This window comes from Bos indicus x Bos taurus, chromosome 28, assembly GCF_003369695.1.
Source record: "Bos indicus x Bos taurus breed Angus x Brahman F1 hybrid chromosome 28, Bos_hybrid_MaternalHap_v2.0, whole genome shotgun sequence".
NCBI classification, from domain to species: Eukaryota; Metazoa; Chordata; class Mammalia; order Artiodactyla; family Bovidae; genus Bos; species Bos indicus x Bos taurus.
This window is the reverse complement of record NC_040103.1, coordinates 1733284-1757523: the sequence shown is the minus strand read 5'-3', so window position 1 is coordinate 1757523 and position 24240 is coordinate 1733284. Positions and strand designations below refer to the sequence as shown.

At 43.8% G+C, this 24240-nt stretch overlaps 1 pseudogene; it reads left to right on the top strand.

Annotated features, from left to right (window-relative positions):
* The first annotated feature begins 4587 nt into the window (after positions 1-4587).
* LOC113885500 lies at positions 4588-5090 on the top strand (annotated as a pseudogene).
* Positions 5091-24240: the final 19150 nt, after the last annotated feature.

Below are 24240 nucleotides of genomic sequence, written 5' to 3'. Positions count from 1 at the left end.
CCTGTCTGGAGGCTGCTACCCATTCTTGTGTAGAATCATCTGTTATGTAGGTGATGTGCCATCTTTCTTTTTCTTGATTAATTTCCTTCTTCTGCTGAAGCACATCTTCTGAAGGAAAGTATATAGAAGGTAAAATATTTAAGTCTTTGGTTTTCTGAAAATGTCTTTCTCTTACAGTTTATTTGATTAATAGTTTGCCTGAGGGTAGAATTGTGGCTGAAAGTCATTTTCCCTAAGAATATTGAAGGCATGTGTCATTATCTTCTATCTTTCAGTTTTGCTATTACGAAGTTCCATGCTATTCTGGTTTCAAATCTTTTATCCATCACACATACACTCATACACACACACACACACACACACACACACAACCACACCTGGAACTTCTAGAATTTTTCTCTTTATTCTGGGTAATCCTATATGATGATATGATACTTTTCTAGAAATTCATTATTGTAGGCACTCTGTGTTCCCTTTCAGTGTTAAGTCTTTGGCCCCTCCATTCTGGAAGGTTTTTAATCAAGGCTTTGATAATTTCCTCTCTGCCAGTATCTCTGTGTGCTCATTCTACTGTTTCTCTTTATCAGATATAGAATCTCCCCGATTGTATCTAAGTTCTCTTTTCCCACTTGCCATGGGTTTGTTTCTGTTGTCCAATTTCAATCCTTTGAAATAGTTCCTGAAGTTTATCTTCCAATCCTGTTCATGAAGTTTCTATATTTATATTCTATTTTTCAAATCCTAGTTTTAATTTCCATGAGGCCTCTCATAGTCCTTGAAGATATTAAGAAGTTTTTTGTTTTGTTTTGTTTTAGTTTTCTGTCTCCTATATTATCAGTGTTTTCTCTGGATTCCTTTTTTCTGTTTATCTTTCTATTTTGTTCTTTTTTATATTGATGGCTATTGAATAATTGGTTCATATTAAAAATTCAGACATCAAAAAGCTGACAATAAGATGTGTGTAGGGGGAGTGGGTGTAGGTCTATCCACAAGGGCTACTCACAACAATCCACATTTTCCAATGGGGGAATCCCAAGTGTCAGCCACCATCTGTCTGGAGAGAGGTCTTTTCCTCTTTTCTGCTATCCAGAGACAGCAGGAGTGCAGGTATGACTTCCAGGCCTTGACAAGAAGCTGAGTGAGAATGCAGTGTTTAATCTGCTTCCCTCATACCCAACCCTTTGTCACCCCCTCTCTCTCTGGGATCTCTGATCAGCTTTTCTAGATATGAACTCCTCATATGTCCTAGGTGGAGGGAGACGGGAGAGGAGGTATGGGATTTAACATGATGTGTGCACATCTCCTTGAACCCCTACTCCATGTTTCACCCCTGTTTTCTGTGGGACTTTGCACTTTCCAAGTCCTGAGGCTTATTCAGGACTTCTGCAAATTACTGCTCTGCCTTCAACACTCAAGCTAAGACTTCTTCTAACCCACTAAGTCAGTAATATCTCTGTTTTCCATCCTGAAAAAAAAATGTGTTGAAACTTATCAACTATTTCCTATTTTCCCAACCTCTTTTTCTTGTAGGTTAAACTTTTTCCTTTAGAGTTTTTGGATGGCGAGAAAATTGACTCTGTGGCTAGCCTGCTCTGTTTTCAGACTCTGTCCTGAAAATCATTCAAGTCTCTTCCATTTATTAATGGTGGGGTCTTGAGCAAGTTAGCTACCACTCAAAGCCTGAGTTCCCTCACCTATAAACCTATGACTAACACCTGCTATAAACAGGTTCTCTTCTGGTGAAGAACTGATGTATATAAATGACTTAACTGGTCTTTGTTTATCTTTAGCTAATTATCTCGGAGAAGGCGATGGCACCCCCACTCCAGTACTCTTGCCTGGAAAAATCCCACAGATGGAGGAGCCTGGTAGGTCCATGGGGTCGCTAACAGTCGGACACTACTGAGCGACTTCACTTTCACTTTTCACTTTCATGCATTGGAGAAGGAAATGGCAACCCACTCCAGTGTTCTTGCCTGGAGAATCCCAGGGATGAGGGAGCCTGTTGGGCTGCCGTCTATGGGGTCGCACAGAGTCGGACACTACTGAAGGGACTTAGCAGCAGTAGCAGCAGCTAATTATCTGGTTTCTTTTCCCACATCTGACGTACCCTAGGACCTTCTCCTTGGGTGCGTATGTACCCCTCAACCAAGATGGATCCCGAAGTGAAGGCTTCTGGGAGAAGCAAGACTCATTATGGCTTGGCATTAGCCCTGAACTTTTGACCCACAAGGAGCCATCTGTGCATGTGTAGAATCTTCCTTGTCCCAAAAGGGGGGAAATGGAGATCCCTTAATCCTTTACTTGAACAAGGTTTTGTCCCTCTTTGTCCTTGCCATGACTATTACCTTAAGGCGTTTACAAGAGGCAAAGACTGGCTATTTACTCTGTTTCTGTTGTAACTTCCTCTTCGGAGGGCAAACAGGAGTCTGATTATAAATGCTGTAACTGGATTTCAACCCATCTCTTGTTTCAGGAAATGCAAACAGGAGGCTACTTGTAGCTATCTAGCCTGAAGCCTACTTCTTCCTGTCCCATGAAATGCAAACTGGAGGCCAGTTGTAAATCTCTAACCTGGAGCTCATCTATCTCCTTCCTCAGATTCAACATAATTCCTATCAAAATCCCAATTGATAATTTTTGTCAAAATTCACAAGTTGATTCTAAAATTTGTATGGCAATGCAAAGGGATTCAGAATGGCCAAAAGCAATAGTGCAAAAGAACAAATTAGGAAGACTTACACTTTCTGAATTCAAATTTTACTACAAAGCTACAATAACCAAGACTGCGATACTGACATAATGATAGACATACACTTCTATGGAATAGAATTGAGAGTCTAGAAATAAATCTTTATGTTTATAGTCAATTGATTTTGACAAGGGTTCCAAGATCATTCAATGGAAAAAGAATAAACTTTTCAACAAATAGTACAGGGACAGTTGTATATCAAAAGATGCTAAAGAATGAAGTTGTACCTCTTTCACACACAATTCATATAAACTAACTCAAAATGGATCATAAAACTAAATGAAGAGATAAAAATCATTAAATTCTTAGACGAAAATATAGTTAAGCAATCGTTTCTTAGATAAGACACCAAAAGCACAAGCAAAACAAGGACACAATAGAAAAAAAAAAATAGATGAATTGGGGTTCGTAAAGATTAAAGACTCTATTCTAAAAAGGATAGCATCAAGAAAATGAACAGACAATCCATAGAAGGGGGGGAAATATTGTCAAGTCTATAAAGGACATGCATCTAGAATATATAAAGAATTCTTACCATCAACAGTAAAAAGATAACTAACCCAATAAAAAATGGACAAAGGATCCCTTTTTTTGTTTGTTTGTTTCAGTTCAGTTCAGTTCAGTCGCTCAGTCGTGTCCAACTCTTTGCAACCCCATGAATCTCAGCACGCCAGGACTCCCTGTCCTTCACCAACTCCCGGAGTTCACTCAGACTCACGTCCATTGAATCAGTGATGCCATCCAGTCATCTCATCCTCTGTCGTCCCCTTCTCCTCCTGCCCCCAGTCCCTCCCAGCATCAGAGTCTTTTCCAATGAGTCAACTCTTCTCATGAGGTGGCCAAAGTACTGGAGTTACAGCTTTAGCATCATTCCTTCCAAAGAAACCCCAGGGCTGATCTCGTTTAGAATGGACTGGTTGGATCTCCTTGCAGTCCAAGGGACTCTCAAGAGTCTTCTCCAACACCACAGTTCAAAAGCATCAATTCTTCGGCGCTCAGCCTTCTTCACAGTCCAACTCTCACATCCATACATGACTACTGGAAAAACCATAGCCTTGACTAGAAGGACCTTTGTTGGCAAAGTAATGTTTCTGCTTTTGAATATGCTGTCTAGGTTGGTCATAACTTTCCTTCCAAGGAGTAAGCATCTTTTAATTTCATGGCTGCAGTCACCATCTGCAGTGATTTTGGAGCCCAAAAAAATAAAGTCTGACACTGCTTCCACTGTTTCCCCATTTATTAGCCATGAAGTGATGGGACCGGATGCCATGCTCTTCGTTTTCTGAATGTTGAGCTTTAAGCCAACTTTTCCCTCTCCACTTTCACTGTCATCAAGAGGCTTTTGAGTTCCTCTTCACTTTCTGCCATAAGGGTGGTGTCATCTGTGTATCTGAGGTTATTGATATTTCACCAGGGAATCTTGATTCCAGCTTGTGTTTCTTCCAGTCCAGAGTTTCTCATGATGTACTCAGCAAGTTAAATAAGCAGAGTGACAATATACAGCCTTGATGTACTCCTTTTCCTATTTGGAACCAGTCTGTTGTTCCATGTCCAGTTCTAACTGTTGCTTCCTGACCTGCATACAGAGATTTCTCAAGAGGCAGGTCAGGTGGTCTGGTATTCCCATCTCTTTCAGAATTTTCCACAGTTTATTGTGATCCACACAGTCAATTAGGGAAATGCAAATCAAAAGCACAATAAAGATATCACTTCAGCTTTCCGCGTCCCTCGCGGTGGGTGGCGGGCGGCGGGCGTCAGGACTGAGCCTTGCACTGGGATCCAAGGCTTCGTGGTCAACGGCTTCTTTGCGGGCCTCGCCGCAGCCTACCCGGCTCCTCGGTGGAGAGAAGATGGTGGGCCAGAACAGCACCATTGCCGCCAGAGTGTGCGGGGCCCTTTTCATTGGTTACTGCATTTACTTCGACCGCAAGAGACGGAGTGACCTCAACTTCAAGAACAGGCTGCGAAAACGAAGAAAGAAACAAAAAAGTTTGCCAAGGAGAGAGCTGGGCTTTCCAAGTTACCTGACCTTAAAGATGCTGAAGCCGTTCAGAAATTCCTTCTAGAAGAAATACAGCTCGGTGAAGAATTACTAGCTCAAGGTGAATATGAGAAGGGTGTAGACCATCTGACAAATGCGATTGCTGTGTGTGGACAGCCACAGCAGTTACTGCAACTGTTGCAACAAACTCTTCCACCACCAGCGTTCCAGATGCTTCTGACTAAGCTCCCAGCAATTAGTCAGAGAACTGTAAGTGCTCAGAGCTTGGCTGAAGATGATGTGGAATGAGAAACAAATGTCAACATAATGATCTCAGTTAAAACATATTTTTAAAATCTTAACTCAGAAGATGATCAGCTCTGGGGGAGTAAGGGCAGATAAGCACATTATGGACTGGCCTCCACAGTTAAGTCTACCAAAGTTAATTTTTACTTTGTATAGATCCATTTGTCTGTTTTATTTATTTTTCCCAGTGAGAAGTGTATTTTAATAGAGAGCTTTTCATTTTATAAACACACTATGAATTACTGGAAAGAAAAAAAAAGATATCGTTTCAAACCCACCAGGATGACAGTGGTAAAGTAAAAATATATATATTTGGTCTTTGCCCTTGGTTTTTGGCCTACGGTTCCTAAACTCTTTGGAATTTCTTGAATGGTAAGAGTGTCTTTTGTTATTCAAAATGATGCCTTTTTGATCAGATCTGAATTTATGCCAATAAGGTGGCTCTTTGTGGGCCCTTCTCCATGGGGACTTGTTGACAGAGGAACCGACCACATGATTAGAAAGTACACCCATGGCGGATTCATGTTGATGTATGGCAAAACCAATACAATATTGTAAAGTAATTAGCCTCCAATTAAAATAAATAAATTTAAATTAAAAAAAAAGAAAGTCAGAAATAACTTTCTAACCCTGGTCCTCTAGGGAAAGGAGATAGAGACTGAGTTCAAACACCAAAGGCCATTGATGTAGTCAGTTGTGCCTAGTCAATGAACTTTGATAAAAACACCGGAACAAAGAGGCTAAAAGAGCTCCGGACTCTGACCATGCTGACATGCTGGGAATGCGGCAAACCTAGAGAGGGCGGGGAAGCACTGCACCCCACTACCCCTGCCCTGTGCATCTCTTCCACTTGGCTGTTCCTAAGTTGATCCTTTAAAATAAAACTGTCATCATAAGTATAATGGTTTCCTGAGTTCTGGGTTATTTCAGCCAATTATTGTACCTGAGGTGAGGTCATGGGAAACCCCAAATTTGTAGTCACCACAGCAGAAATGTGAGTAGTCTGGTGACTCCATTTGCAGCTGGAGTGTGAAGTGGAAGCAATCTTGTGAGACTGAGCGCTTAAACCTGTGGTATCTGTGCCAACTCCAGGTACTTAGTGTCAGAAGGTAATCGAATGGCAATGAAAGCAAGCAGGACTCTGTGGGGCTCTGCGTATGGAAGCCTTTCTTTGTCCTCAGTTTCTTGTTTGTAGAAAATATGTTTCATACAGACTCCATGACCTTCCCTGAGTTCCAAAGGGCAGGTTCAAACACTTGCTAATCAGGAAAGGGAGGGGATGTGGAGAGAAGAGAGGAGCAGTCAGGAAACAGTGGTACAGCTTGGGGTAGGGTCCTGGCTCCCCTGGCTTTAACAAAATATTGTTAAAGACACATAACAATATTTTTAGCTGTTTTGCAGATACTGAACCCCCCACCAAATGGAAGATAATAACTATTTGATGAAGCATTCTTTGTTCTATAGAGACGGTCACACAGTTCAAAAACCTTGAAAACCACAGAAGCCCATCACGAAACCACCTGATGCCAAATGATTTCTGAATTGAAGGGATGCAGTCTCTGCATGCACCCTGACCTTTATCAGCAATCCCACTCCTTGATTCTAAGACTCCTCACAAACCCCCTGGATTGGGACAGTTTTGAGAGTATCACCCCGCTGTGGCCCCACTCGCCTAGCAAAGCAGTAAAGTCATGTCAACTACAAATTGGCACTTGCCTGTCAATTACTAACAGGCACTTGCCAAGAGCATTTTCCAGTGACTGAACAACAATAAGGACATTTCCATCTGCCTGTGCTACTGCAGCTGCTGACCTTCAACATTCCCTGAAGGGAATTCAGTGGGAGAGTGAGTCACTCTGTGCTCCAGGGAAACTGGTGGAATTGGTTTTTTCAGGAACTGGTTTTGTGATCACAATCCTTGAATCTCCTCATATCTAGAAAAGCATTAAATCCCTTCATGGTAACATCAGCTCCTCATGACTAGCAGAAAACCTTTTGTAAAGTAAGTGTTTGATTGCATTGGACTCCCTCTTCACCAAAATCTTATAAATTGACTTTCCCCAAATGCCTCTTTGGGTCAGTCTCTCAAGCTATCAGAGGTGCTGTCTCCCAGTCTGCAGTCCTCATTTTGCCCCCAATAAAACTTAACTCCCAACTCTCACATAGCACATCTTTTTAGTTGACAGCTATTTCTCCTACTTCACCCAAACTCTTTCTCTGAGATTCAGTTCAGTGCCAGTGTACAGAGGCTGACTTTCAGTATCACGAGGACACCCAGTTGAAGTCAGAAAACTGATGATCTGGTTGTTGTTGCGGGGGGGCGGGTGGGGGGTGTTCTGTAATGAAAAAGACAATAGAAGTGTTGGTGAGGACATGGAGACGTTGGAGCATTTTACATCGCTGGTGGGGATGTAAACAGCGGAGCCACTTGGCAAAGCAATCTGGCAGTTCCTCAAGATGTCCAACATGTTTACATATAACCCAGCAGTTCCACTCCTGGGCGTATTTCTGAGAGAAATGAAAACACAAATCTACCAAAAACATTGTACATGTATGTTTGAGGCAGCATTATTCATAATAGCCAAAAAGTAGGAACAATCCAAGCATTCAACTGATAAAAGTAGCCTATTCATTCAATGGACTATTATTCGGCAATAAAAAGGAATGAATAACTGACACGTGTAACAACATGGATGAACCTCATAAACATCATGCACTTAAACGAAAGAAGTCAGTTACAGAAGACCATATATTATATGATTCCATTTATATGCAGTGTCTATAGAGATAGGAAGTAGGTTAGTGGGCACCTAAGTCAGGGGATGTGGGGTGGGGGTGGGTGATGTTTGCGGACTATAAAATTAAATACAAAAGTCAATTTTTAATTTAACATTATTATTGGTAGTAAAACAATATAAATTTGGGGGATCATTTCAGCCACCACTCTTAATTATAATTTGACGTTTATTTCTCAGCTGCCCTGATGCTGATCAGAATTGCAGATGAACCAACTGCTCCTTAGGAAGCTGTTTCAACCACTATGGACCTGTCTGGATGCAAGAAGGCTGTGATAAAGACACCTGATGTTTAGGATCACCTGTGTATGTCGTCCCCTCCTGTTTGAACCATATGTGATGACTTAACAGTCTCAGAAAACTCTTTCCTGAGTAGAACAATGTTGCTTCACATCTCAGAAGTCAAAGCAGTGAGTTTCAGTAAAAACACTCTTCTCAAAGCCACTTGACATTACATTTTCAGCTCAATTTCCTGAAGAATTATCAGAGCCATAGAATGGAGATAGTAATCAATCTCCTAGTCACCACGTAAGAGGTGAGAAGGCCCACTGTTTCTAAATACACAAGCACGAGCCTGAAACCATCTCACAATATCTCAGCTGCTTGATGATAAAAATCTGAAGTGGGGTTAGACAGAGGAAAGGAGTGGGACAAGGTGAGCCTGGGGCACTGCTATGCTGCAATCATGGGGGAAACACAGACAAGAAACAAGAATATGGCCCATTTCATCACATTTGGCAGACATGCTTCCCATGAGTAGAAGTATATCATTTTATAAAAATGAAATGCTATGGAAAATACAGTTCTGTAGCCTGTGTCTTTTACTTAGCAGTATGTTATGAAAATCTATTGATAGCATTTAAAAGGAGTCTGATCGTTGCAATGTATCCCTCCACATAATGATACCTTCATTTTACCAATCTTTCCTGGTTAGCTATTTAAGACTTCAGTTGGGTTTGGTCATTTTCTATAATAAACAAGTCTTCAGTGGAGCCCCAATATTCATGCTCCCAATGGTCCTTGCTGTCTTCTGGGGGCTGTTTTTACACCATAGGAAGAAGGGTACAATTCTTCTTCTAATGCTTAGCTGAAATAAAATTTTGTTCCAGAATTTTGGGGAACTAGTCAGGAATTCAGGCAAGATGTCTAAGAAATAGACACAGGAGCAAGTTTACCGAGAGCCAAACATGTTTCAGACACTTTATAAAAGGTCACATTCCAACTCCTTACTTTATAGAGGGGGATACTGAGATCCAGAGTAAACCACAGAGCTTCTTGCTTTATCTGACACTGAAACTCAAGGAAGCATGAAGGTGTGAGAGCCATGGGCAGGGGGGAGATCGCTGGAGGCCCGAGGGCTTAAGGCAGCTGTGGCCGAGTCATAGCCCTATGACTCTCCTGGAGATGCTGGGACCCCTGGAGGGCTCTGCCGCACTCCCAGATGGACTCTGCAATGTGTTTGTATGCTTGTGTATGTGAGGAAATGTTTCTAAATGAAGATAGTTTTTGCTCCTTTTCTTAAGACGAGTCCTCCTCATTGTTTCTGCACCAACCTCCATAAACCTCACAGAGGTGCTAGAGTCAATACTGTTTACAGTGGCGGGGCTGGGGGGGGGGGGGGAGGGGGGAGGCTGTGGTCCGAGACTGGGCTGCAGGAAAGTGGAAAGTGAAAGTGAAGGTCACTCAGTCGTGTCCAACTCTTTGTGACCCAACCAAGGGATTGAACCCAGATCTCCTGCATTGCAGGCAGATTTTTTACCAGCTGAGCCACAGGGGAAGCCCAAGAATACTGGAGTGGTATCCCTTCTCCAGGGGATCTTCTCGACACAGGAATCAAAGCAGGGTCTCATGCATTACAGGTGGATTCTTTGCCAGCTGAGGTACGAGGGAAGCCTGGGGGTACCCCTCAAAGAGGCACTGTGTTCACCCTTCTGGTCTAGATCACAATCTTTTCTGTCCGGGCCTCCTCAGCAAAGGGCCTGCAAACATTCAAGTTCTGTCTTGTTACAGACTCTCCCAGCGGTTCACAGCCAGCTGTGAGGACAGACTCCACACACTTTTGAAAAGAACCCAGGCTGCCACCAGAACCCTTTTCTAAGGGAGCTGGGCTACTATTCCTGAATCCCACAGTAAATGAAGGGTTGAGAAGAAAAGAATTTTTAATGTCACATTACCAAAACTCCTGGCTCCCACATGGCTGACGCTAACAGGTAAGGTCAATCCAGGTAACAGTCCTGGAGGTCTGTTCTCTTAAGAAACACAGACATCTCTATGATGCTCCTTAACCGGCCATGAAAAAGTTACCCTTTTAGCCTCTTATAGTTAGAGATTGTCATCAATTGTTTGAGAAGACGTTAGGTTGTGGTTTGGAAAGATTTCTGAAGTCAAATGAAAATAATTACAATTGACTGTACAATTGAAATAAACAGAGATTTCATGTTTAACCATGTCGACTAAAAAAAGATGTACAACTTGAGAGTTGTGAGTTAAGTTTTATTTGGGGCAAAATGAGGACCACAGCCCAGGAGGCAGCATCTCAGATAGCTCTGTGAGACTGCTCCAAAGAGGCAGTGGGGGAAAGACAATATATAAGGTTTTGGTAAAAGGGGAATTCAATACCATGAAACATTCATTTTACAAATGGTTTTTGTTAGTCATGAGGATCTGATGTCACCATAAAGGGATTTAGTGCTTCTCTAGATATGAGGAGATGCAAGGATTGAGATCATAAAATCTGTTCCTAAAAACATCCAACTATATAAAGACCCATCCCACCAGATTCCCTGGAGCACAGAGCACCTCACTCCAGCCTGAACTCCCTCAGGGGGTGTTGAAGGTCCACAGCTATAGCAGCTTGGGGTTCAGTCTCCATAGAGGCAGATGGCAAATGTCTTTGTTGTCCAGTCATTGGTAATGCTCTTGGTAAGTGCCAATTTGTAATTGACAACTGACATGCTTTCCCTACATTTTACGCCTGATGTAATTCCACCAACCTTCACTGTTTCAGTCCACACTCCAGTGTGACAGAGCCTTGTACTGGGTGCTCACCAATCCTCTGGAGGCAGTGCTTCTCTCCTTGTATCTATAGGGTATGAACAGGGCTATCTTCCAAGGGAGCTGGTTTTGGGGTGCAGGTAGACGGAGGAAGCCAGGGCTTCCCGGGGCCACAGCACAGCCTGGAGAGTCAGGTCTGATCCCTGCTTTCACAGATGGGCCATGAGTGGGCACTCAGCAAGGGGATTTCCCTGAGGTTACCTAGCTCTCAGGACCAGAGCTAAACAATTAAGTTTTAATGAGCCTGACTACAAAGCCCGCATATGTCCACTCTCTTACAGCTAATAAGAGACTTCCCTGGTAGCTCAGATGGTAAAGCGTCTGTCTACAATGCAGGAGACCTGGGTTCCATCCCTGGGTTGGGAAGATCGGCTGGAGAAGGAAATGGCAATCCACTCTAGTACTACTGCCTGGAAAATCCCACTGACAGAGGAGCCTGGTAGGCTACAGTCCATGGGGTTGCAAAAAGTCGGACACGACTGAATGACTTCACTTTCACTTAAGGACAGAATCAAATCTGACTTTTGGAACTTTCTCCCTCTCCTCCCCAAACACTGAGACCCACCACTCCAAGCCACTGGCCACATTCACCATCCGTGCTAGACAGTGTGACCTGCCACCCACGTCCCAGCTTTACTCAGGAGTCACCCCATCTGATGCTTTCCACATTTTCCATGGTCCCCTCCTCCCACAGCAGTTTATTCAAACTTCTTTGATGGAATTGATCCAATTATAAAGAAATCCTTGTCACTGGACTGTTGGTTTTGTGGGGACTGGTGAGGTTTTCTGTCATCAGAGTGTAGCCAGCTCCTGACATGGAGCTCAGAGAGGTTATGGAGTGAGTGTTATATAGAAAGTTCAGAGTCTCTGTACACAGGAGTGAGTGAGATATAGAAAGTTCAGAGTCTCTGTACACAGGTGCCAAATCAAGTTCAATCTTTAGGTGAAGTAGAAAAGGATAGCTTTACCGCTTTGACAGGCAAAGGGGAATACACCAGGTTTCTGCCTTGAAAAACTATGTGTCACAACTCCAGGGAACTTGATGAGGGCTTTTATACCAGTGGGTCCAAGGTGGGCGACTCTGACAAGATTAAGGTGTGAGCAAGGCCTGTAAACCCTTAACCTCGGGTGGTTGATCTTCTAATCTTGATGAGCTTCTCTGGTCAATTTAATCTTGCATCAGGTGATTTCTTGGCTGCTGCTTCTTTGATTAGCAACTGTTCAAATTCACTCTTTGGAACTCAGGGAAGATCATAATGATCATCATGGCTGGAGTCTTGCCTACAAAAAATGGGGAGCAGAAAGGCCTCTGTGCCTGGGAACCCCACAGAGCCTCACTTGGTTCCATGCTTGGGGATTGGAGAGCCCCTGCCTGGTTTGACCCCAGCCTTCCTGTTATTGGCCTCCTACTCAGCCTTCCTGAAGAGCTCAGCCAGCCTCTCAGGGGCCACTTCTGGCCCCAGCCCAGACAAGCCTTCAACTTTCTTTTCCACACATGCCCAGGTTTTGAGGTCCCACCTTCCCAAGCTGATGCTGTTCCTGCTGCCTTGGCCCATGCCCTCCACCTCTATGTCCTGGGCTCCCTAAAGCACCAGGAAGAACTCTGATTTCAGGTTTATAGACATCACGGTTTGAGGTCTCTGAGGGAAAGCTCCTTTCACAAACTAACTTCAAATAACAGCCACCCTCTTAGGGAAACAATGAGACCTTTCCAAGTGGGTTTCCCCATCTGTGCGCTGTCCAACACAATGCCACCAAGAAACAGAGCTGCAGAAGAATTCCATGGAAAGAATTTACGATGTAATGTCATTAAAGAAGAGCAGGTTACACACAATACACCAGATGAAGTATGGTCACATCTCTGTACACACACGCATGTGAGCATACATACACTCAATTATGCTTGGAAAGTAACTATTCCAAAGCTTAGTCACGGTTACTTCTTAATGGTGGGATTTCAGTTCATATTTCCCTTCTTAAAAACCATAGTTGTTCAAAAGGACAGATTTATCGAGTCCTTCTCTCAATAACATTTTAAAAAAATGTTTGGAAAACATGTATTATTTTGTAATAAGACAGAAATTGTAATGAGACATAATATAAAGTTACTTTACAAATGTCAAATGTATACATTCAAATTCCAAAAGTATACATTTTATGGATATTAAAACTGACAGTGTTAAACAGGACTTGTTATCACATTAGGATCTAAACGAGATACCCAAATATACACCTAGGACTCGACTCTACTCCCTGAAGCAGAAGGTAAGAGATCAGGTTATGTGAGTCACGTGGTTGCAGAGTGGAGGAGGAAGGAAAGAGGAATGTCTCCTGCACAAGTCGCTGCCACAGTCCCGTCTGGGGCAGACCCCACCTGGGGGCTTACACCGTGCTGCGCGGGAGGCTCTGTGTGGCAGCAACGGCTACTGCGGGCTCCTTGAAGAGCACCCCATAGTGGCAGGGATCACTCTGGCCCTCCATCTTCCAATTTCTTGGGATGGGCCCCCTGACCTGGCACACAGGGCGGCAGGAGAGCTCAGGCCCTACCATGCTCTGTGGTTTCTGCTCCACCCAGAGGACACATCCAGCCTGCACCAGACTGAACTAGCCTGCACCAGACTGAACTAGCCTGCAGTCCATGGCCCTTCCCTGCCCTCAGCCATCTGCTCCTGCATAAGCTCCCCCATCCCCACCCAGGGCACTTGGGACACTGCAGAATGCTGCTCCTTCAGCTGTACTCCCTCATCTCTGTCAGGGTGCCCCCAGCCCGAATGGCCCTGGGCTTACAGGGACCACCCTGTTGCTGTCCTGCACAGCAGGGGGCTCCAGCCTTGAGAGGTAACTCCTTTAGAAGCACCCTCCTTTGGCTCAGTGGGAGGAAGGGGATCCCCTCTTAACTGACACACTAGGTTTGCACAGGGCCACCACTGCAGGCTTTTCCCTGCCTGCTCCCTTCTCTGCCCCTGGCCTGGAGGGAGCGGGTCAGGGGGAGGGAGGCCACTCGTGCTGCAGGCCCAGTTAGTGGTTGTCCTCGGTGGCTCCCCCAGGGTCCTGTGCACTGTTTGTCTTCAGCTGTAGGCATTTGGCTCCAGTCTCAGGAGAAGGGAAAAGGGCCCAGCCAACTGTCCCTGGGGATGGGGAAGCCCAGTGAGAGATTCTGGGAAAACACTGGGGACCTGAGGTCCTGAGTGTCCCAGACAGAGGAGGGGGAGGAGTGGCCTCAAGGAGAAGGTCAGTGCCAGAGGAGGGCAAAACACAGTCCCCCATGTTGTCTAGGGTATCCATAAGCGTCCCCACCTTCTTTCTGTGCCTCTTATCCAGGAGGTGGCCTGTCTCACAGAGGGCACACAGGTGACCCAAGAGCTGTGCTTCACAGGTGAAGACAGTGCTGCCAAGGATGCTGATTTCTGAGCCCACGGCCTACCCTCAGCAGGAATAGCAAATTGATGCCCCAAAGTCAGAGACTCAAGCCGCCTGACTCCTTGGCCATCCCCATCCCCATCTCATCCCCCCAGCCCTTTGGAAAAGAGTTATGTCCAGAAAGAGTGTAAATTGCTTTGAAAGCCCAAGAAGTGTATTAATAACCCTATAGTGCTCCCTGGAGCTATATAAATGCTAAGTAGAACAGAAATTACTCTGCAGGATCCTCTCACCCGAAAGATCGGATATAGCTTCTTTTAATAAGTCATCAACACGACTTTTAAAATAAAGCAGCCTCAGCCCTTTCAGTTCTGACCACAAGACAAAGCGTATTGAACCAAAGGTTAAAAACTCCAACTGATGCAGGGCTTTCTCGGGTTTGTCGCTCTTCTAGATCCTTTGTATTGCAACGGATGAAGATGAGCCCTGGGCGGCCTTTGTGGAGACGGTCATCACTGTGACTGTTTTTGAGGTGGTTGTTGCTAGACCCTCTGTATTGCAACGGATGAAGATGAGCCCTGGGCTGCCTTTGTGGAGACGGTCATCACTGTGACTGTTTTTGAGGTGGTTGTTGTGGTTGTTGGCACCTGTATTCATCCCCTCACCCGTTCCTGGATGAACAGCCCAGAAGTGGATTTGGATTTTTGATTTGAAATGCCAAATGGGCGAATAAAATATAACTCTCACCCACTCACATTGTCTCTCAGAATAAATTGTAACATGCAAGTTTCAATTAAGTTTCTTGTGACCTCATGTTGACTAAATATAAGGGTTTTCTTTTCCCAACGTTAGTGGGTCATATGTAGTCAGTCTTTGTCCTTCAGATGGTTGTGTGCACTTTATTGGAGGGATTTCTATTTTGTTGACTGTGTTGCAATGCCCCTCCCACCCCCACCTACTCCAGCAGCCTGTAGAGCAGACAGGAGTCTGCACGGAGTCCTTTTTGCCCTGGATTTCTTGTGCTCTTGATCTGGTGTTCCTCTTAATACCTCATCTCCTTCCTTTTCAACTTAATTAATCCTCCATCTCTTGCCTCATAGTCCCTGTGTCCTTCCTCTTATTCCCGTGGGGTCACATGGTGAAAGCCTAGCTGTTACCATGGCTCCAAGCTGTGCTTTCTCTCTGGTGCCCTTTTGGTGCCTCATTCTAAGTCTGGACTCTACAATGATATCAGACTCTCCATAGTCAAAATGGAATTTCCTTCTTATCTCTTTTTTTCCATTCATCTCTCTCTCCTGAATTCTATCTTGAATGGTAATAGTAATATCTTTAAACTTCATAAACTTAAACAAAAGGAAATTTGAAACCCCTTAGCTAGTCTTGCTAATGGCTCCAGAAATTGAAGATGTGATCAAAAAAAAAAAATGTTACCTGAGGCTTAAATCTGACAAACAAGAAAAATTGGGTCAATGAAATGGAAACAGCAAGAATCTTAAAAGGATGTGACCATCTAACTTTTAACTAAAATAGTGCTGTTATTGATTTCATAAAATAAACATTGATTCATTATTTTTTAAAAATTTTTATTTTATTTTTAAACTTTACATAATTGTATTAGTTTTGCTAAATATCAAAATGAATCCACCACAGGCATACATGTGTTCCCCATCCTGAACCCTCCTCCCTCCTCCCTCCCCACACCATCCCTCTGGGTCGTCCCAGTGCACCAGCCCCAAGCATCCAGTATCGTGCATCGAACCTGGACTGGCAACTCGTTTCTTACATGATATTCTACATGTTTCAATGTCACGCTCCCAAATCTTCCCACCCTCTCCCTCTCCCACAGAGTCCATAAGACTGTTCTATACATCAGTGTCTCTTTTGCTGTCTCGTACACCAGGTTATTGTTACCATCTTTCTAAATTCCATATATATGCGTTAGTATACTGTATTTATGTTTTTCCTTCTGGCTTACTTCACTCTGTATAATAGGCTCCAGTTTCATCCATCTCATTAGAACTGATTCAAATGTATTCTTTTTAATGGCTGAGTAATACTCCATTGTGTATATGTACCACAGCTTATTCATTATTAAAAATTCAGGCATAAAGAAAAACAGAAGAAAATAATGAATTACTCAAAATCGTAATGCCCAGTAATAATCAGTGTTAACATTTGGTGACATCACCACATACACCTCTTTTTGCTTATATAAAAAAGCAGTTTGATGGATAGATAAACAGGTGGATAGATGGTTTGAAGATGCTGTTCCCAAGATGTTAGTTCCTTAAATATCTCATCATACTAAAGAAAAATGACTACAAAAATTGTTTAAAAAGTTAGAGTCATTTTTTTAAACTACATGTTTCAGTTTCAGAGAATATTGATTACGTGGTATGAGAAATAAGACATCCAGTATTCTTAAGCTTCTCTGCAACACCCCTTGCCCCACCCTCCCAAGATTTGTTTTCTGCATTATCATTACTTGCAGACACATGTTCTGATGTGCAATTCTGACCTACTCTCCCACCCCCACTCCAGTTGCTTAATCTTGGTGCTTAATTAAGCAGCTTAATTGAATGAATTCAGCAGTCAGAATCAGGGTTTGCCTGGTGACCACAACTTTTCCATTTTAAATTCTTAACTTTGGTTCATCTCTCAAGTTGTTGAATTTTATTACTGGGAAGTTTTTAATCAAGAAGCTTATGAGGGTCTCATACTCTCAGTGTTTTACATTTGTGAATGTCCATCTGCTGTCTCTATATTTAAATGACGACTGCTGGAACAGTATTCTCAAATAGCTCTTTCCTTTAGAAGTCTATGAATGTTGTTCCATTTCCTGTCTATGCTCTCCTTTTAAAATGTTTATATTCTTAAGTTCACATGTAGTTTGAAACACTCGTGAGGAAGAAGATGTTTCTGGTTTAAGGATTATATTTTCCTCCAGGCTGGATTCTTCTTCTGTATTTTGAATGCAGTATAAACACCTTTCTTTTTAATTCTGTGTATATGGTGGGGGGGTGTGTGCAGAGTTGCCAGACCATTTCTTTTCATCTTGCTCATGCTGAACAAGAAGAGTTCTGTCTAGACCTTATATTTTTTGGTACATTAAACGTGAATTTTCCTTAGTACATGCTTCACCTTATCTGGAACCAGTTTGTTCCTTCTTCCCCGCAGAGTCACAATTTCTGGATTGAGTATTGTTTTCTACCCACTTTTCTGAAGCCTGAGGGAACAGGAATGTGGGAGGGGGGAGGCTGCTACTGAGGGACAGAGACTCTACTCTTTCAACATCTCATGAAATGCCCTGTGTTAAATGCCCGCTTCATTAAGTTAGAGATGTGTCCCATATCTATGAGCTCTGCTCATCCATCCTACTCCACCCAGATCACTGGGAAGTTTTTGAGCTCTGGCTGTCTGCTCATATTATTTTCATGTGTTAAATGATGAAAATGTTAGGCATTTCAGACTAGTTGTATCTTCATACATTCAACGAACATTATTAGGTATGCTGCTGCTAAGTCATTTTAGTCGTGTCTGACTCTCTGTGACCCCATAGACAGCAGCCCACCAGGCTCCCCCGTCCCTGGGATTCTCCAGGCAAGAACACTGGAGTGGGTTGCCATTTCCTTCTCCAATGCATGAAAGTGAAAAGTGAAAGTGAAGTCGCTCAGTCGTGTCCGACCCTCAGCGACCCCATGGACTGCAGCCTTCCAGGCCCCTCATCCATGGGATTTTCCAGGCAAGAGTACTGGAGTGGGGTGCCATTGCAAAAAGACTCCAACGTGCATGACAGAGGCTCCGTAGCTTCTCCATTGCCTTCAATCCTCACCCCCTCTCCCTTTCCCCCCTATATCCCCCACCCTGTGGACCTTGACTGACCAACAAACTGCAAGACTTGCAAAAACAGTTCTTAAAAGTACTGTTCTAACAGGTACCAGAATGGGACCACCCAATCCTGAGCAAGATGCAGGAAAACCAGGGCAGCTGCCAAAGGCAAGTTTCACAGCAGTGAAAGACAGAAACGTTTACCTGACCCAACAGCCAGGTGTGGCCGCCTGTCCTCCCTTCACTACACAGAGCTCCAGCCCTGCTGGGACTGGAGAATTACGTCAGTGACCTAACATGTACCCACTGAATAAAGCCTTTGACCTCCGCTACAGTCCCTTGTGGCAGAAAGTGAAGAGGAACTAAAAAGCCTCTTGATGAAAGTGAAAGTGGAGAGGGAAAAAGTTGACTTGAAGCTCAACATTCAGAAAATGAAGATCATGGCATCTGGTCCCATCACTTCATGGGAAACAGTGGAAACAGTGTCAGACTTTATTTTTGGGGGCTCCAAAATCACTGCAGATGGTGACTGCAGCCATGAAATTAAAAGATGCTTACTCCTTGGAAGGAAAGTTATGACCAACCTAGATAGCATATTCAAAAGCAGAGACATTACTTTGCCAACAAACGTTCGTCTAGTCAAGGCTATGGTTTTTCCAGTGGTCATGTATGGATGTGAGAGTTGAACTGTGAAGAAAGCTGAGCACCGATGAATTGATGCTTTTGAACTGTGGTGTTGGAGAAGACTCTTGAGAGTCCCTTGGACTGCAAGGAGATCCAACCAGTCCATTCTGAAGGAGATCAGCCCTGGGATTTCTCTGGAAGGAATGATGCTAAAGCTGAAACTCCAGTACTTTGGCCACCTTATGCGAAGAGTTGACTCATTGGAAAGGACTCTGATGCTGGGAGGGATTGGGGGCAGGAGGAGAAGGGGACGACAGAGGATGAGATGGCTGGATGGCATCAATGACTCGATGGACGTGAGTCTGAGTGAACTCCGGGAGTTGGTGATGGACAGGGAGGCCTGGCGTGCTGGGATTCATGGGGTCACAAAGAGTCGGACACGACTGAGTGACTGAGCTGAACTGAACAGTCCCTTGAATTGTTTTCTTTGGACAACTCGTGGGAGTCCCAGTGTCAGGCACTGGACATGCAAGTGTGTACAAGACATACTCTAGGTGAAGAATACAAACATCAGTGAATAAATACAACACAGAAATAAGGATATAAGCCTTTCCCTTTCTTTGAGAGTTGCTATATGAATAAGCCAAATAATAAGGAAAATGTGACATCTTCACAAAATAATTTCCAAAACTCACAAACCACACAGGGAAAGACCTCAGAGACAAGGCCTGGGGTGCAGCTGGAATCTGGGCCATCTGTGGGCTAAGTCTAAGGCATCCATATGTTCAGGCAAGGTCCCTGGAAATGCTCCAGAATCCTGTAAGATGGTGTTTCCTCATCATTAGAAGAGAAAACACGATCCCTGTTTCTGTCATACACGGAGCACACCGTGAGAGAGTTTCTCTATTGAAACAGCATTTCTTCCCAAGGTATCTTACTGAAGTGTCCTCAGAAAGGCAGTAGTGTGTTCCTTGGCAAGTCGATGTCACGCGTACATGCCACAGTGCTCCTTAGAGGAATTACGTACTAAGCAAGAGAATGAGACAAGGTTGATCCTTCTGAAGCCCCATGAGAATCCCCCCAGCTTATTTATAGGTTGACTGGTTTGTTTTGATGGATGGTTGCGCCAGCTGTTGCTCACTTGATGCTGACTTGATCTCAGCTCACAAATCTGCTGAGATTTGCCAATGGGAGTGATTGGCTCATAAGAGGAACAGAGTCTGATTGTGTTTCTGTTGCCATTGATCTCAGTAGACAGAAGCCCTGAACAGGTTTAGAGGTGCAGTGGCTTTGGGAAAAGAAGCAGAATTTTATTTTCTTGTGTAATAAGAAAATGAGCAAAATTTTACCCAAACCAACCCTCAACAAGCTCAAAGGAGAAGGAGCTGTAACTGCTGAAAGAGAGGCTTAGAATTCAGTGACACAATTATTGAGTGCTCCAGCGGAGAGGAGGCAGGCAGAGTCTGCTTTTCTCTGGCAGGGTAATGACTTTGGCCCAATTCCTTTCTATGCAAGAAAGAATGGCAGTTATCTTGGAAACTTTCAGAATAGCTGTGCTAACTAATCTGCTGATACTGGTTTCAGATTGAAAGAAAGAGAACTTAAACACAGGAGTGGAATTAAGACCAGCTGGTGTTTAGAGCTCAGCCAACTTCCATTCAAAACTAAATAATAGCTTGTCCTCCTGCCTCTCAAATGCCATATAATCCACATATGTGAGGTCCCCTGATCACAAAATGAGCCCTACCCAGGGAGCCCACTCATAGGAGTTTCCTACAAATGGCTGCCTGCTGTCATTTCTCCAATAAGTCCTTGCAAAATATTATTTATGGTGACAAGCAGCGAAAAGGAGGACTTCAGATAGGCATGTGTTGTGGAGGTACTCACACCATGATGGGGCTCTTACATAGTTTCAACAACCAAGAGAGACCTGTGCTGTGCTTAGTCAACCATCATGTCTGACTCTTTGCGACCCCATGGACTGTAGCCCGCCAGGCTCCTCTGTCCATGGGGATTCTTCAGGCAAGAATACTGGAGTGGGTTGCCATGTCCTCCTTCAGGGGATCTTCCCAACCCAGGGATTGAACCAAGGTCTCCTGCATTGCAGGTGAATTCTTTACCATCTGAGCCATAAGAGAAGCCCAATAATACTGGAGTGGGTAACCTATCCCTTCTCCAGGGAATCTTCCTGATCCAGGAATCAAAGCAAGGTCTCCTGCATTGCAGGCAGATTCTTTACCAGCTGAGCTACCAGGGAAGCCCAAGAGAGACCCTGCAGTTCCTCAATTCATTCCAGACATTGAGAGGAAATTCACCAACCAGTTGAAGCAAAGGAGGCAGGGGTGTCCTTGTGAAAACAAAGAAGGGGTTTGCTGGGGGCCTGTTAATATCAAGACCATAGGGGTGTCCACATCCCCATCAGCCCTATGAATATAAATGACATTATATGGGGCATTCACAGCACTTTGGAGTGTGGGGGAGTTCTGCATGCTGTCTATGACTCGAGATCCAACATCTGTAGTGGGAAGGAGGAGAGAGATGTGAAGAAGTCCTGTGTTTGGTGTAGAAGGATGAGCATCGCATTTCTGAATGGAGAAGATGGCTGCTCTCTTTATGAGATCTAGGTAGCATAGTAAGTAGCAGTGGAATCAGCTTGGAAATCTATCTGTAAACTCAGAGATGCTCCAGTGTTCACTCTTCTCCTGGTGAAACATCCCTTTTATAGGCAACATTCATTCAAAAGTGCATTCTCTTATGTTGATATTTGGCAGAAAACAAAAATTCTGTAAAGCAACTAAAAAAAAAATGAATTTTTTGAAAAAAGTACATTCTCCTAGACCTCTCTTTTTTCCCCTCTTTTTTTCTCTTAGAACTCTGGCTTTCTTATCTTCTTTACTTCTGTTTCTCACTGTTGAAAATTAGTATTTAGTTTTGAAGGAGACACCAGAAAATATAATGTCATTCCTGTTCTTAATCTTCCTACAACTTGGTTTGGGAATCAAGAGGATTATCCAAGTGAATACATGATTGAGTAATCAGTTTGGGGATTCAGATGGAAGTGCTACCAAATATTAGAGAAGGAAGAGGTCACCAGAAATTTGGCTGGAGAAATCAGATCACTTTAACATCACACCCATTTAGCAAGCAATTTACATATGACAGGGACTCTGCAATGTAATTTTTTTTAAATGTAAATCTTCCCAATAACATCTGGAGGTAACTATTATGATCCTCCTAGAAGAATATTGAGGCACACAGTGTAGAACTTATCTTGGGCAAGACAGATTTTGCTTAGATAAGAGAGAAAGTGGTCACTCCTAGTGGGGAAATTTCTGAGCACTGCACTTACAGGCACATGTGCCCACATAGGCACTCAAACCCCCAGGAATCCAGGGCACTAGACTAGCAGGCCAGCTTGGTCCTGGGTTAGGACATGGGGCCCTGGTAGAGGGAATCAGAACAAAGGAGCCAGATAGTTAATCTCTAGCCAAATATCTCCAGGGACTGCTAAGGGATGAACTGGAACACAAAGTTCAGTTAATAAAACCAATGTGTAAAACAAAACAAAACAAACCAGGAGAAGAGACAGAAACTGGATGTAAGACAAAATGGATCAGAAAAAACTGGAATGATGCAGGGGTAAGGTATGAGCAAGAGATTCTACAGTGAAGCTTTTCAAACAGCATGGAGGGGTGGATGCTCACAGGATAGGTCACTGGAGAGCAGTCTGCTCGTCCTGAATGTGAAGATGGTCAGAGGGACCCAACAGAGACCAAGACACAAGACCAAGCTGGACCTGGCTACAAACAGAATAGCCTACATGAGGCAACGTGTGTGATCACCAGGTGTGAGGTCATAAAGACAAAGACAAGGCCACTTTGAACACTAAGAGTTTGGACCCAAAGCACACAGCTATCGAAGCCAATGGAGAGAAATAAGGCTTTAACTTCTCAACTTAAAAAAAAAAATCCCACACATACATTTTTGATAAAGTAACCCCCAAATGTGAAAAAATTGCTAATACTTTCAGAATTGTTTGTTTTGCAGTTTGATCAGTGACCATGAGACAGACCATTTATAAGCATCAACACCCAGTTTCAATGTGACTTACTTCTCCAAGGATTAGAGACAGTCAAGGCTTGATATTCAGATGAGACTTCCACAGCTAATCACTGTCACTCTAAAAGAAATTGACTCTTGAGTGGATAAAACTCCATATGTTTTCCAGTAGGAATTTAAATTGTCAGATTCTCTACTTGTATAGTCACTCAAAAACTACTCATTTCTAATTCCATAATGCCATCTCTACTATTATGAACCAACATCCTATCCCTTCATCCACACAGATACACTCAATGTAAAATATAGAAAATATTAAATATATTATATCCAGGTTCTGGATGACAAATTCCAGAAAGAAAAACTGTGTCTGTCAACCACATAACTGGTGCTGCTGAGAGCTTGTAGCTACATATTTTACAGAGTCACAGATCTCTTCTGGGTCTCCTTGCAGAGCATTCAAGGGTGTTAAGATTCATGCCTTTGCCCAGAAGAGTTTGTATTGTGAGAGATGTCCATGTTGGCTTACTGGAGGAAGAAATACTGCTTTGCTTCCTTTCTCCCCAAAAAGAGAAACATGGAAATGTGGGCTTCATGATTGGCTAAGGCTCAGATGGCCAGTAAACACACCACTAACCGAGTCTTCGTGGCACTGTACTTTATAGCAGCCTTTTCCCTATACACAGTTCTCTTTGTTTCTCCCTTCAAAGCATTTCTTAAAATGTAGACTTTCTGCAAATCTATTTTCTCACCACTTCCTTATGTCTTAATCTGTTCAGTCAGACTTTGGGCCATGATTCAATTGTGCCATGAAACTAACTAGCAACCTGTGGTCACCGTGTCCCTGTGCCCTCCCCCTCCTCCTACTTCCCCCTCCCCCCAGCCCTTCCCACTTCTCCTCCCCTTCTCCTCCTCCCCACCCTCCTCCCGCTCCCTCTCCTCTCTGCTCTCTCTGCACCATTTGTCACTGCTCACTGCTTCTCCTTTGAGAAGCTCTCTCCTCTCCCATTCCCTTTGGTGCTCCTTGCTATTCTCCATCCCACCATCCAAGGCTACTTTATGACCTCCTTCCTTCTCCTGTCCTCATAATCACCCTGAAGTGATCTCCTTGTCCTTCTCTTCTCACCCCACTTTCATTCTCTGAATGATTTAATTCCTGCCCATGCCTACAGTTACTTCCTCCCACGAGGATCTCTCCGGAATCAACACTACTCACCGTCCCCACTTGCAGCAGCTTCCTACTTCCTGACTGACTGCCACATGCCTTGGTGTGATCACCTGTGGGGCCTCACTCTGCTGACACCCAGCTTGGACCCAATTACAACCCATGTGGAGCCTCACACCGGTGACACCCAGCTTGGACCTGATTGCAACGCCTGTGGAGCCTCACACTGCTGACTCCCAGCATGGACCTGATTGCAACCCCTGTGGAGCCTCACACTGGTAACTCCCAGCTTAGACTTGATTACAACGCCTGTGGA